The sequence below is a fragment of the Phragmites australis genome, chromosome 12 (genome assembly GCF_958298935.1).
Source record: "Phragmites australis chromosome 12, lpPhrAust1.1, whole genome shotgun sequence".
Taxonomy (NCBI): domain Eukaryota; kingdom Viridiplantae; phylum Streptophyta; class Magnoliopsida; order Poales; family Poaceae; genus Phragmites; species Phragmites australis.
Window position 1 is genome coordinate 22,545,493 of NC_084932.1, and position 16,467 is coordinate 22,561,959.

General features: G+C 40.3%; 1 pseudogene; it reads left to right on the forward strand.

Annotated features, from left to right (window-relative positions):
• The first annotated feature begins 3,399 nt into the window (after positions 1-3,399).
• On the forward strand, positions 3,400-4,834 carry LOC133886400 (protein GOS9-like; annotated as a pseudogene).
• Positions 4,835-16,467: the final 11,633 nt, after the last annotated feature.

Genomic DNA, 16,467 nt, shown 5'->3' on the forward strand with positions numbered 1-16,467 from the left:
TTGAATGGTAAATAATTTCTATATATATGTTTCCTTTATTAAGTATGTGTCTCATTGTATGCATGTATTGAGAGGGGTTGAGAGACAGAGAGAGGAGAGAGGGCGAGAGGAGGGTGAGAGAGAAAAGAGAGAGGGGAGAGAGAGGATCTAGGTGAGAGAGAGAGGAGAGAGAGAGAGGAGAGAGAGGAGGAAGAGGAGCAAGGAGAGAGAGGAAATAGAGAGAGGACCTAGGAGAGAGATAGAGAGGAGGCAAAACACTGCTGGCTAAAAGTCCAAACCGGTAGTGATTCCAAGAGGATCACTGCTGGCTACAACCACCAGATGGCAGTGATTCCCAGAGTATCACTACTAGATGAAGCCACTAGCCGGTAGTGATAAGGAGCATCACTACCGGTGGGGGGGGGCAGTAGTGATAGTAACAGATTATTATTGTCGACTAATCATTGTCGGCTGAAAAACCGGTAATGAAAGGGGTTTACCAGCTGGTAGTGATGTGGTTTTTTGTAGTAGTGATACTTCTAGAACTAAATAAATCTACTACTATGTGAAAAACAGACAAAGGAGACACGTAATTAGTGATGGGTCGTAACATGACCTGTCAGTTATGATAATAGTGACGGGTTGTAGTTGTGACCTGTCACGAATGACTACACATCAGTGACGGGTCATCCTAATCCAGTCATTAGTGACGGGTCAAGTTGTGACCCGTCACTAATGAACACATGAGCAAAAGATTTCCAATGTAGTTACAAAACTTTATCTGAACATTTTCGATAATATTATATTGGCCAGGCATATGTTGATGATTAATTTCACTTTACATGTTGCAAAAACAAGATGTGGAGTGGAGTGCAACCCCTAGGTAGCAAAAGCCAAATTCTCATCGAAAGAAAAAGAAAATTAAAGGCACAATAATTATATATATATAGCAAAGTGGAGGAAACATGTATGCATGATTAGGATGAGAAAACTCAGTTTGTTCATGGCCAATCAGTTTGATGAAATATTATATGCATTAGCCCATCAACTCATCATTTTTTTATGTAGTTGTGAGAAAAAATAATTTATCCTTCATAATTTATATCAATTATAATCTAGATACTATTAATTAAAAATAATAACTAGTTATTAATTAAAAATAATAAATAGCTGCATTTATTTGCAGACTATAAAATATGTAGTAAAAGAAATAATGCACATTCAACAATTTGTTTATATAGTAAATATGTACATAGCATGATGCTATAAATTTTTTATTTTTATTTTATTTTTGTCTTATTTTTCTCACCTCAGTAGCACTAGAATAGAAACCATTATATATATCTGCTCAAATTTGATGTAAGGTGTGGCGGCTATGGACATAAACACATGTTCCAAAAATGGTGCAGAAACTTTTGTGCGAGAACTCAATCATCCAAGCCGTTTTTAGCCAAAAAAAAATTGCTGAACCATTAAAAATATTTTTACTCCCTTTGCGGTTAAGCAGCAACTTATAATTCAAATTGGTAACATAAACATAGATGATGGGTCATAATGTGACCCGTCACCTATAACTTATTAGGTGATGACTTATTAGGTGACGGGTCACGGTTATGACCCGTGATCTATAACCTTCGGTAATGAAGCTTAAAAGAATTAAATATCCGTTTTATATCACAACAACGTGATAGCTGAGTTGGTGACGGTGTTCGTGCACGAGAGAATTGGTGTTTTCGATTCCTGCGGAACGCAAGTATTGAAAATACTTTAAAAAAGGGTGTGACTTATGGGGCATATGCGATGGGCTCGGGTTGGGTAAAAAATATTGTTTTTAGATTTTTTTTGTTTTTAAAAACATGAAAAAAGTACATCAAATCATAAGTGACATGTCAAAACTGTTAGCCGTCACTTATGACTAAGTGACTGCTTACAGTTATAACCTAATGATTATGACCCATTATTTTGAGCTTTTTCTCACGTAGTGGCTGTGATGGCTCTTGTCCACCCCCTTGATCCGAGGCTCTGCAAGATGCAACAGTGCTGGTGATCTTGCCTGCAGAAGTGGTTTGATGCGGTGGCTAAGGTTGTCTGCCTGTCGATCTGGAGGCATGGCGGGACAGTGGCTTCGTCTACTCACTTGCTCGCCGGTGAGGTGAAGCGGTGATGATCGTACCCACCTATCAGCCCCATCGGCGCAACATGGCAGCGGTGGTTCCCTACCCATCCATCTGTTTGTTGTGGAGGACTACGCGATGATGATGACAGCAGATGTTCTGGCTTGCACATCTGACGACATGTCCCGGAGGATGGCACGATCGCGGGGCAACGGAGGCTGGTGCACTAGCTCCGCCCCACCCAAAGGTGGCAATAGAGCATTGACGCGATTTGGCTAGACCACCTGCCTACTTGTCCCGCTCAACACACGGCGTGCCATCCGGTGCACCAAGGCACGAAGGACGACATCAAGCTCGATGATACGTGTATTTCCGTGCCATGGCACGATGCGGTGGCGGCTCTAGTTGATGGTGTGACCGGTCCTTGTAGCACATGCGCTCGCCATGGCAAGGCACAGCCTATGCGTTGGCGTACGATCTCACCGTTGCGAGATACTGCTGGCCCTAGGCATGGTTGCTGACGGCAACAACACCATGTTAGTACATGGTAACATATCTAATTAGGGAGCACTCTCGTGCCAATAACATGTTGTGATAATCATATTACCAGACACTAATCAATTAAGAATACTAATGATTAAGCACAAGAAGACACAAGATGTAGTTCGGCACCACTCAACTTCAATAATTATTGTGTGTATAATTCTGACACCCCCCCCCCCCAAATAATAAAATGACCACCACCTCCTCCTCCTCATATGTGGAGGAAGGACCCTGTTAAAATGGATGAGCCTCATGTCCTATAGGCGTGGTTTAGGTTGCCCACACATTTCACCTTTGTTAAATATTTATTTTTAATTTCGAATTTGGATTAGATTTATCTCCGATTTTCTTGTCTTTCCATCATAAACACAGCCTATAAGCATATGTACATTTCACTATAGCACGTGGAAAGTAACTTGGGCCCCTTGTTTGTAAGTTTGTTACAGTAAAAGAGTAAGAGATCAGAACATTATAAAAGAAGGATTTTGCTAAGAGATCAAGATCTAGTTAATAGTTAACACTTGCCTTTGTGGTCAGCTTTGTATTTTTGGCTAACTAATCGTTTGGCAAAAAAGTTGTCGAACTAGATTTAAAAAATGTTAAACTAGGTTTCAAAAATTGTTGAAGGGTTCGAAAACTGTTAAACTAGGTTATAAAAATGTTGACATTATTTTAAAATTATTGTTGAACTGGTTTTTATAATTTATTGATAGGTTTAAAGTTTGTTGAGAGAAGTGTTAACAAGATAAAGATCTAGACAGACTGAGAGTATATTCAGCGAATGGGCAGAGCCGCCATTCTCCACTCTGCCAAGATGGATCACTTCCTCACTTTTCATCCTCTCTGACTTATCCATCATGGTGAGGATACTATCGCAGGACTATCTTGATATTCTCCGGGACTTGCCCTCCCTTTATTCCCTTGATTTGCATGTGAGAGAAGCCGTAAGAGAGAAGTTGGTGATCACCGGCAGTACAGGTACTGACCATGCAGTGCCACCTTTCCGGTCTCTATCAATGTTCAAGTTTACAAGTTATGCAATGGCGCTTGTGTTTGAACGAGGAGCCATGCGGAAGCTTCAACTGCTTTCTTTGAGTTTTCGTCTCAGGGACACGAAATATGTTCATGCCAGACTTTGACCTTGGCTTTGAGAATCTCACCTCCCTTAAGGCTGTGGATGTTGCAATCGACTGTCACTCTGCTTTTCTTTGGGAAGTCAAGGCTGCAGAGGCTGCCATGAGGAAGGCAACGAACTTGAATCCGAACCTTCCCACCCTTGATGTGACCAGGCATTTTGAAAGGGAGATGCTATGGGAAGAAAATCAAGACATCCCAGAATTGGAAACCATGGAAGAAGAAAAACTGGTATTAGCATACTGTTCCGGCCTCAAATCTATTTCATTTTTTTTCGTCGTTTTCCTTCAGTTTTCTAATTCTAAGTTTCCTTATTTCATCATTTCTTTATGCAGTCTGGGATTGCCAAGATTGGACCATGGGGAGGAAACGGAGGGAGGCCTTATGATGTCAAGACGGCACCCCGCCGTCTAAAAAGCGCAACAATAAGTAGCAGCACAGTCGTTGATTCACTTAAATTTTTATATGTTGACCGTACTGGGAAGCAGCACATTGCCGGTCCATGGGGTGGCCATGGCGGGAGCAATCATACGGTAAGTCAGTGTGAATCCCAATCAATAAAAGTTATTACTTCTTAAGACGAAGCAAGCACATACATACGTGTGTATCTTTGTGTTAAACCTGTGGTTCCGATCACTTACATTATTTTATAAATATTCACTAATATCAAAATGCCTTTTCTTTTCTTAAAGATACTACTTGGCTCTTCGGAACTCCTGAAGGAAGTTAGTGGAACAATTGGTTCGGTACCATGGATTGTTATAACGTCACTCACATTAATCACCAATTCAACGCAAAGCTTTTGGACGAGGAGAAGGTACTCCTTTCCGCACTTCAACGCAAAGCAACGACCGCATCGTTGGCTTCTATGGTCGTGCAGGGTGGTACCTTAATGCAATTGGTGTCTATGTGAACCGCGAGCATGAAACTATGAAGGACGAAGGAGGAGTACATACTCCTAATTTATTTAATCTTTTTATTTCTTTCGTATTCTTTTGCTTGACTAGTTCGCACTCATGATATGGAAGTGGCACCCTGAGTGCGAACTAGTCAAGCAAGTGTGACAATTTGTGGTGACATGGAAATTGATTCACTTGCATTTTCATATAGTGATCACAATGGCCTGCTACATACCGCTGGTCCGTGGGGTTGTAATGGCGGGAGCAATCATACGGTTAGTGCTGATCTTAATTAAACACTGTTATTAAGACAAGTAAGCACACATGCATGGGTACATTTCTCTATTTCTTTTGATAATCTAGGCTTATCTTTTTTCTTTTCTTGATTCAGTTAATTTTCTAGTACAACTAAATATCTTGATGATAACCTTTTTCCTTTTTTGCAGATTCGTCTTGGGCCATCAGAGTTTATAACCGAAGTTCGCGGAACAATCGGTCCATGTACTCCAAGATACAAAGTTATAACGTCGCTTAAGTTTGTCACCAATGTTGCCAGCTATGGGCCATTTGGTCAGGGAGGAGGAATTCCAATCCACAGCAGGAATTGTTGGTGCAGTGGATGGTCACGGAATTGGTTTGGTTGCGTTATAGAATGATTTCTTGACTTCCATTACATTGTTCCGTTTACAATCGCACTGGAATAAAAAAGCTGAGCTAAGGTGACACAGCACAACAGTGTAAGCTACAACTCTAATAACCTCCACGAAATCGTGCGTAGAGCTTTCTGAGAATATCAAATTCAAAGACCCCTAAAATAACCCTTTTCAAGAAATCCACTGTTAAGATCAACTCACATAACAAAGGAGTTCATGAATGCAAGTCGAGCGTAGCTCGGCTGGTTACAACTCCCGGCAAGGAGTTAGACCCGCCCAGGCTCGAATCCGGGCATGTGTGCGGCACCCCCAGGCCATCACGGGGGCACCGGTGGGGCCCCTTTGTGGCTCCGCTACTTTAAAAAAAAAAAAAGAGTTCATGAATGAAGATATAAATCAACAATCATTAAATTGTGAAAATGCCATTCACCTTAAAAGTCCGTATTTGATTTTTGCTTGAAATATTTGGATGCATGCAAATTCCGTTTTGGACGAGCATGGTGTACTGTCTGATCTCCAATTAATTAGAGCATGTCAGTTGAGGAGAGATGCGGACTAGGCAGGTGAAACAGAAGGTGGGTTTCGTCTGGACTAGTCGACAGGAAAACAAAATAAAGCCAAGGGGAAACCAATGGGGAAGAAATAGATCGAGATTCCGCATACTACACAACACAAGGAGCCACGACTCATCAGTAAGGAACAAGAGAGAAAAGCATTCCAGGGTTTGGTCTGGCTGCCTTCCATTTCACAAGATGTGGATAGTTGTACCCTTAGTTTGGTGTATTTCACCTGTTTACTATGGAGTTAACAAAAACAAACAAATATTGTGTACTTGGCAGTTAATATGAGGTTAGCTGAGCAATAATTAATCAAGTGTGCAATAAATTGTAAGGAAATTTGATACGCATTTGGGACGTATTGGTTGACCCATCAATGATGTGTGTTTTTAGTAGTGTGTGTCAAAATATTTGGCATCATTATAATCTAGAGCCCCCACAATCAATGGTGTAAGAATGTTGCACATCTCGTAGAGTTACTGCAATAATTGATCAATCTATACCATTATAATATTAACCCATCACAATCGATAATGTAAATCTTTTGTTCTTTATTCTATAAGTATCGTGGTAACTTCTAGCTCCTAAAAGTGAACATGGCGAGTCAAAATATAGTATATAGATAGATAGATATAGATAAATAGATAGCTAGATACGAGTGTTTTGCTAGAACACTCAAGCTTGTTGTTGCGATAGAATAATTCATAGTTCATTGGGTTCTTTTAAGTGGGAATGAGAATAGTCCAGCTCTAGTGTGTTGTTGCCACACAATAATTATTCGACATTTACTGGACTGTTTTGGGCGAATGAGAATGGATTTGGAGAATGCAATCACATTATATGGGAGAATATACACGCTTATGAGAGCCAATTGGTATTCATCCACCAAAAATCATGGGAATACATGGCTCCAGAGTGTGTTGAGGACATGTATTAATAGTTTATTGCAGTGCTTTTAGTGGGGATGAGAACATATTTGAAGAATGTGGTAGTTATATAATAGAAGACTAGACATGGTTAAAAAAACTAACATACTAGAGTATGACACAACAATCATGGTAATCTTTTATTATAGTGTGCGCTGCACTTGTGGGGGCACCTAAATTTTTTTTTTTTGCATGACAACTAAAGAACAGAACAATTCAAAGTTGATTTTATTGGGAATGAAGATAGTCCAGAGTGTTGTTAGGGCACTATAATTCATAGTTGATTAGATCGGGGAGAGAATAGTCCAGAGTGTTGTTAGGGCGCTATAATTCATAGTTGATTAGATTGGGAATGAGGATAGTCCAGAGTGTTGTTAGAATAGAATAATTCAAAGTTGATTGGATTGGTTTGTGTGTGTTTTGCACGAATACTACTTTTTAGGAAAGAATAATTAAAAGTTGATTGGATTGCTTCGGGTGGGAATGGGAATAGTCCAGAGTGTTGTTAGAAAAGAATTATTCAAAGTTGATTGGATTGATTTGGGTGGGAATATAATGACAAGAGAAAAGGAGTCATATGGGTGGATGTGATGGGAAATGATGTGGGAATGGTGGCAGCGGTGGCCTAGAACCCTAGAAATGGTGTGAAAATGATGGTGGAGTCGTGGTGGCTGCTAGATCCATCATGTGCTGCCTGATGCCATTGATGTATATCGATGTCCTTCTCATAACCTCTCGGATTAGGGTTTTGCGCCACCTTAGAAGGAATTCACCCTTGGGCCCTTTGCGAAATTTGTAGGTTTTGATGTGCTAGAATTGCCTCCATTAGGTACTATCTTGGTACACATCGCCATAGGCAACTGTAACACAGTCCACGAAACCTTCTGGAGTCTCCTGTTGAGGCGAGGTTGGTGCGGTTGCCTTCAATTTCACGAGATCTTAACCGTTGTTGCCTTGGTTTGGCGCATTTCACCTATTTCCTGTGGAGTTTACAAAAATAAAGAAATCTTGCATGTGAACTTGACAGTTAATCTGAGGTTAAAGCAATAATTAATCAAAATATGCAATAAATTACAAGGAAATATGATATGTATTTGGGACGTATCAGATGACCTATCAACTATGTGTGCTTCTGTAGTAGTGTCTGTCAAATTATTCGATAACATTATAATCTAGACCCACCACAATCAACAGTGTAAGAAATGTGTTATCTCTTTCGTCCTATTAATGTGGTAGAAACAAGCCCTTACGATTAATGTTGAAGTTTTTCTAACCTTTTTTAATAATTCAACTAGCCAAATTTCCCATGCAATTGAGCACAATAGATATTAGTACTTGGTTTTTAAAAAGAGAGTTGTATTTGTTGCACATCTTGCTTGCTTATTGCAAGAAATACTATTGTATTTTTTATACAGTTATAACAATAACTAATCAATTTATACCATTATAATATTAACCCATCACAATCAACAATGAAAATATTTTTTTATTCTGTGAATATTGTGTAATTTCTAGCTCCTGGAAGTGAACTTGGTGGGTCAAAATATAGTAGATAGATAGATATAGATAAATATATAGGCATATGCAAGTGTTTTGCTAGAACACTCAAGCTTATTGTTACGATAGAATAATTCATAGCTCATTGGGTTGTTTTCGGTGGGAATGAGAATAGTTCAGCTCCAGTGTGTTGTTGAGACAGAATAATGATTCAACTTTTCTGGATTCCTTTGGGTGGATGGGAATAGATTTGGAGAACCCAATAACATTCTATGGCAGAATAGACATGCTTATGGGAGCCAATTGGTATTTATCCACCAACATGGGAATAGATGGCTCCAGAGTGTGTTCAACACATGTATTAATAGTTGATTGGAGTGCTTTCAGTGAGGATGAGAACATATTTGAAGAATGTGGTAGTTATATAATAGAAGAATGGACATGGTACAAAAAATTAACGTACCAGAGTATGATGAAACAATCATGGTAATCTTTTATGATAGTGTGTGCTTGCACGAGTGTGGCCACACCTCTTTTTTTTTTTGCACGACCACTCAAGGACAGAATAATTCAAAGCAGATTAGATTGGGATTGAGAATAGTCTAGAGTGTTGTTAGGACAGAATAATTCATAGTTCATTAGATCGCGACCGAGAATAGTCCAGAGTGTTGTTAGGATAGAATAATTCAAAGTTGATTGGATTGGTTTGTGTGTGCTTGTGTGTGTTTTGCACGAATACTATTTGAGGAAAGAATAATTAAAAGTCGATTGGATTGCTTCTTGGTGGGAATGAGAATAGTCCAGAATGTTGTTAGAAAAGAATAATTCAAAGTTGATTTGGATTGATTTGGGTGGGAATGACAATAGATTTGTAGAATGCAATACCATTATGTTGGGTGAATATAGAGACAGGGTTATCAGAACCAATTAGTAATCGTCCATCAAAAGTCATAATGTGCCTTTGGAATGTGTTTAAGAAATATTTATGCAAAGTAGATGGAGTTCTTTGGGTAGGAATTGAATGAGAACATATTTACAGAATGCAGCTGCAACAGAATGGATTGGTAGTCTTTGTCTACAAAACTTATAACTAGTAGCAAAGTGTGAACCAACGGTCATGAAAAAAATTACTCCATTGTCTGTGTGTGTGTGTGTGTGTGTGTGTGTGCGTGCGTGCATTTGTGCGCCTATGTTTCTTTTCAGGAAACCCAAGTGTTGTTAGCATAGATTGGATTATTTTGGGTGGGTATGAAAATAGATTTAGAGTAGGCTGCAAACTAATGTGGGAATAGACTTGGTTTAGAAATCTGGCAGCGATAGGCTTGTCAGTGTTCTTTTTGACATCGACTGAACTAGTTTTTTTTTTTAAATGGTCGGTTGAAGCTCTAAATATCCCCTATTTCACACTATTTACTCCACAAGGTGTATATATTATTGTTGGTGATATGCCCTAAAGGTGGTCGTGTATGCTCATTGGATCTGCAAGTGAGAATTAATATGATTAAAGATTCTTTAGGGTTTAGAGTCATGATGGACTTTAATGAGATTAAAAGCTCATTAGCGTACTCTATATAAGAGGAGGTAGGAGCGATGGGCTCAAGAGTTGATTTCGCCACTAAAACCCTAGCTGCCACCTCTTCCTGAACTCCTTGCGAAACCCTAGTCGGGCTCACGATGCTAGCACACCAGAACACAACGTTCCATTCATGTACATGTGGATACCGTGGAGACACTACTGCGATTGCTGCTGTGCTGATTGGCGACAAGGACACTAGGACAGGTTCGACTACTTCCTCATCGCGATTGAGGACGTGGTCGAGGCTTCCTATTCGTGGTCGATGAGGTGATCGACGTGATTGACTACTTCCTCTACGTGGTTGGAGCTGGTCGAGGACACGGTGCTCGTGGTCAGAGCTAGTCGAGGATGCAGTGCACGTGGTCAGGGCTAGTCAAGGACGCACACAAACTTGGATCAGTCTACTCCAACTCTTATTCCGCTGTGCCACGTGTCTAGTGGCAACGATCTATTATCTCCTACTCGCATGGTTTCCTAGTTGAACGTGGTAGAGAAATTTTAATTTGTGCTAGCATAGCCTACCCATTCCCCACAGTGGTATCAGAGCCTACATATGTAGTTTTTGATCTAGATCGGCCACATATATAGATGATATGTTGTAGTAATAGATAGGATCTATTATGTGACACCCAGTTTTAACGGATAAAACCAGATGTGGCTTATGTGTGCCCAGGATATTCTACACACATAAGGACGTCACAGGTAAAGTAACAAAAACTATACTTTTATTACATAAATGTTAAACTCTTACAGCAATCGACATATATTGTCTTCTATGAAGATATCTGTAGCGAAACAGAAGCACTGGTGCCTAACAACACCGCAGGCAACCGATTGGGAGACATGCGCCTAGAACGTCGCAACCTCGTCTTGATAGTCTTCAGCATCTTTACTCACTGAGCAACAACACACATGTCGCATGGCATAGGGAAAATAGCAAGTGTGAGCACATAATGCGCTCAGCAAGTGTGGGAAAGATGATGATATGCAGGTTTATATCAAGAATAGGCTAACACATGGTATATTTGCATAAATGCGAGTAATAAAAACATATTTGGGACTCAAAAAGCATTAAACAATTATTAAGTGAATTTAACTCATACAGTCCAACACCCAGCATACAAGGCTCCAACCTTGCATACCATAACCGTCTAGTACTCCCTGTACTATAACCAAAACAACAACCAAATCCATAACCACAACCCATAATCACAACCCACTAATCATGTGAGGATCCAAGTCTCTCATAACTGTGAGCAAGGCTGTTATAACAGTTTTTACACCCTGCAGAGATTGTCCAGCTTTCCCCACGAGTCAGTGAATTCTATGTTACCGTATTTGCAAGACACTTAATACACGACAGTGGTGTGTCACTCGAAAAGTCACTTCAAAGCCATTACAAAGTTTCATCCAGTATGTGCATCCCCACTAGGTTTCACTGCCGTCAAAGTGGCATTCACATCACCCAGAAGCCCCCTTCTACGCCTTGTAGTCTCTAGAAAGTTTTCACCATTCCCTTCCCCTACACATCTCATACCACTAACCAAATGGTTTTGGCCTAAGCCGTCCCCACACATCCACTCTTCTGTTTACCACGCACAAAAACTGGAATCCACTAATTAATAAGCCAGGCCTGTCCATACCAGGTTTCGTGGTTGGTACGATATTTCTTGGGTTGTCGCTCCACGAACCGGTCCTTACTTAAGTTACTTAAGCAAACACTAAACCAACATCATGACCATGACAACCACCAAAACCACTTTGCTCAAGGCCTATGGTTCCATGTTGCTAGACCATTAACAAATTAACCACGATTGTTGCATATGTTCATTAGTCAAGATTATGACACTTCCCAGTATCCCAAAAGCATGGCTAAGAAATCTATCCAACAAAATACCTAACCATAAACCATCTAGGTTCCAAGGTATGATAAGGGAAAATCTAGGGAAAACCCTAACATAGGTTACTACCCATCGTCGGTTCCATGCTACCGTCGCGACAGTTCATCGGATCCACGCCAAGCACCAACAGCCCTGTGACTCCAACGAAGAGCCCATTGGGGTAGGAGGGGCAATCTGTGGAGGCTGGTGGGGGAGGAGGCCGATGGGGGGATAGAGAGAGAGGTGAGGAATGGGAGGGGGCTTGCTCGAACTTAGAAAAATTATGTGGCCGGCGTGAAGAAATGATCGATAGAGATATAGCCAGACGTGATGAGGGTGAGCCAAAACTAGAGTTCATTGAAAATTTGGGTCCGGTCCAACCATTAATGCCGATTTTTAATACAAGCCGACAGTGATGACCCTTATCATTGCCGGTTCATAAGCCATGATTCCTAATTCTTCCCGCACGACTTATGAACGAACAGTGATGCCCCATCACTGCCGGTCCATTAAGAACTGGCAGTGATGGGCCGGCATATATGGCCATTTCTGTAGTAGTGGGTATGAGCCAAAACACTAGATATCAAGTGTGTTTCATGGTTACATTCCAATATATGAAGTTGCTCACCTTCGGTGGGTCAAAGTCAAGCAAGCTTATGGATGTTTTGGTCATGTTGCAAGCATTGAGATGTAGCGACCTTAGTTAACTACAGTAACATATGGCACCTCTGAGTTGCCCCATACGCAAGAAGTATCATTTGTGTATGTTGCCTACATTGAGTTGTAGCAACATATATCACTCATGTGGTATATGGCAGTTAGGTGCCCCAAAGACATAGTTAGATTAAATGGTCATATCATTGTGGTAAACTAGACTTGAGCATGTTTAGCATGAATTTGTACTATTTGAGTATGCATAGAAAATAAATTCTATATACACTTGGTACATAGCATAAAACAATTTTTAGAATAAAAAATACGCTACTATATGAAAGTGCATGTAGGTCCCTAAGTGGGTTTTCGTGATAATGATAAAATAATTAAAGAACTAATAAGTTTTATGAAGTATGGACAGGTGTAATTCGATCAAGTGAGAATTTGACGCATGGTGATCCCAAAAAAAGGAAAAAGGAAAGCGGCACATGGATCATATAGTTTTAAATTCATTTATTTTTGAAATTGAGTTTAGGATGCCGTACTATTAAGAGGGATATGAAATTTACTTGTTTGCGTAGAAACATTGCTAAAAAGATATAACAAACCTATGAGAGAAACATCGAGCACAACACTTGCACCTAGGTTAGCCCTAAACTTTTGAGAATGTGCAAATGCGGAAGGTCCGCACTTTTAGGAGTGTCCGCATTTTTTTTTTGTGGACAGTTCGCAGTTGAGCGGAGTTGGGGTTAACTGGGAGGTACAGAGGATCCGCATTTTCGCAGGTGTAATAGCTACTTTTTTTTTGGAATTGAGTATATATACCCCCTCACTCCCTCCTTTAGCTAGCTACTGCTTTACATGAAAAAAGTGGACACCTTTAGAGCAAAAAGTATTCTCTCCCATCTTGCTTTAGCTTGAGATTTGCTAAGATTTGAGAGTTTGGTTGGGAGAGTGAGATTTAGTGCTTGTGAGCAAAGCTGCAACCTTTGAGCACTCGTTTTCTTCATGAAGTCGGTGATTTCATGTTTGTTACTCTTGGTGGTTCATCCACCTAGACGGCTAGGCATTGCCTGTCGAGCTCCCAATCTTCTGGTGAGCCCCAGAACGTTTTTATTACCCCTATGATTGAGTAAGTAACCCTAGCTTGATCTTTATGGTCGCTTGGGTGAGGAAAGGGTTGAAATAGACACGGTTCTTTTCGAGCTCCTCAACGGAGACGTAGGCACTTCTTTGTGAAGTTGCCAAACTACAGTGAACAAATCCTTGTGCCTCATTTGTCAATTTCTCGTGATTTATTGCGTTTACTTGTACCCGTTGATTATTAGGGTTTGGACCCAATCTACTCTCTTGTGAAATTTGAGCTGCGGGTACTTTGTGAAATAAGTTGAAACATATTCTCTGGTGCTTGGTAATTTGTGGATTTGATCCACGTTGTTATGCATAGGCGTCTACTTGAGTTATCCTGAAATATCCAGAGTATCTACATATTTCTGTGGAACCTCCATAAATTTGCAGAGGTTCCGGAAAAATCTGCGAAGAGTCCTCATATTGCTAATCCGCTGCATTTTAGTTTGTAAAATTTTCAGGTTATGCCTATTCACCCCCATCTATCCGACTTTAGATTCTTTTCAATTGGTATCAGAGCCTATCCTCCTACAAGGCTTCACCACTTGAAGGATTTAAAGATGTAGGTATCTAAGGAGAAAGGTTCGACAAGCCCGAAATGTCTGAAGGATGATCTTTCGACATCGGGTAATGGTGAAGACAAGGGAGATGCAATTGAATTCAGTTATGATAAATTGAAAGCCTCTAATTCTTATATATCCGTGCCATCTGGGGGTGCACCTTATTTCGATGGTACACATAATGCCACTTGGAGGCACAAAATGAAATTTCATTTAATCTCTCTTCATCCAAGTATTTGGAAGATTATGTGTACAGGTTTTGAGCTATCGGGTAAAGACAAAGAACCCACACCCGAGCAAGAGTAAAATCTCCACCGCAATGCACAAGCCGCAAGTGTATTGTTTGGCGCATTGAGCCCTGAGGAGTTCAACAAGGTGGATGGGCTTGAGGAGGCCAAGGTGATATGGGATACACTCGAAGTGGCACATGAAGGCACCACAAGTGTGAGAGAATCAAACATAGAGTTGCTTGAAGGAAAATTGGGAAGATTTGTTATGGAAGATGATGAAACCCTACAAGCAATGTATGACCGCATGATGTTGCTAGTAAACAAGATTAGAGAGCTTGGAAGTGAAGAGCTAGATGACCACAAGGTAGTGCGAAGATTGCTAATATCTTTTGCACCAAGAAATTCCACCTTGGTCACACTTATAAGAGAAAGAAGAGATTTCAAGAGGCTCACACCAAGTGATGTGCCTGGTAGAATTCTTGCTCATGAGCTCATGGAGGAGGAAGAAAATGAAGTTAAAAACCTTGTCAAGCAAAGATCAACCTCAAAGAATAAAGAAGTAGCATTCAAGGCAAGTAAAAGCAAGCAAGTTGAAGAATTGAGCTCAAGTTAAGATGAGAGCTTCGATGACAAAGAGATTGCTTTCTTTGTAAGAAAGTTCAAGAAATTCATGAAGAAGGGTGGTTATAGCAAGTACAAGAGAGGCATGCCCAAACAAAGAACATCCAAGAGAGCTTGCTATGAGTGTGGCAAAGTTAGCCACTTCATCGCTTAGTGTCCTATCAAGAAAAGCAAGGACAAGGAAGACAAGAAGAACAAGTCTTTCAAGAAGGACAAGTACAAGATCCACAAGAAGAAATATTCGGGTCAAGCTCACATCAACAAAAAGTGGGACTCAAACTCCGACTCTGACTCCGATGATGAAGGGGTCACCACCATCGCCATCCGCTCCTCTACAACGACAAAGTCACTTTTTGGTGACATGAGCGACGACGATACTCCCAAGTGTCTCATGGTAAAAGGGCACAAGGTAAAATCACAACCTAAGCTCCTAGACAGCGGTAGCGAGAGTGATAGTGGTTGTGAATCTTTGCTTAAAGGTTTAAGTAAAAATACTATGTCTAAGTTGAAAGAGCTAATGGAAACAATAGAGAGTTAACAGGAGATTCTCGAGAAGCAAGAAGACTTGCTCATCCTTAAAATGGAGAGAAACCTTGAACTCGAGGAGCTCGTTGCTAAAGAGAGGAAGAAGGTTGAGTTGACCAAGCAATTAAGCTTGGCCAATGAATCTTTTGCTAGTCTTGAGGGTAGCAATATCACACTTCAAGAGAATTTCAAATAGTTGGATGAATCTCATAAAGCTCTTGAACTGCAATTTTATGCTCTTAAGAATAACACTCCCACATCTAATTATGCAACTTTACTCTCTAGTGCTTCCACTAGTAATGGTTCCTCTCATTGCTATAATGTTGATATAAATTCTTGTACTACTAATGTTTAATCCTTGCAAGCATTACAAAATAAAAATAAGATCCTAAATGCCTTGGTGAAATATAGGTGCATCAAGACATACAAATCCAAGGATGCACTATACAAAACCATTAAGGCCAAAGATAACAAACAAAAGAGAGGCCTTGGATTTGATATGCATACAAGCAAGCCAAGTGAGTGTGTGGTGATAAATGGCAAGGAGTGCCTCAAATTCATCAAGGGAGGCAAGCAAGATGATCTCACCACACATGCCAAGCAACCCAAATACCATGCACTCCAATCTACTTTTTATGCATCTTATGTTTTGAAGAGGAACCATCGTGGTAAAGTGGTTGCTCTATATGTTGGTGTCTGCACAAAGGATCGAGTTGTGAAAAGGAATGTGTGGGTTCCAAAAGTGCTTGTGACTAACGTTGAAGGACCAAACAAATTTGGGTACCTAAAAAAAGCCTAAATTTGTTTTGTAGGTATACTCCTCTGGTGGATCAAGTTTGGTGGTTGATAGCGGATGCACACATCACATGACCGGAGAGAAAAGCATGTTCTCATCATTTGAGGAAAATGAAGGATCTTATGAGAATATTGTTCTTGGTGATAATGGGAAAGGAGAGGTAATTGGTTTAGCTAAAATTGTTATCAACAATGA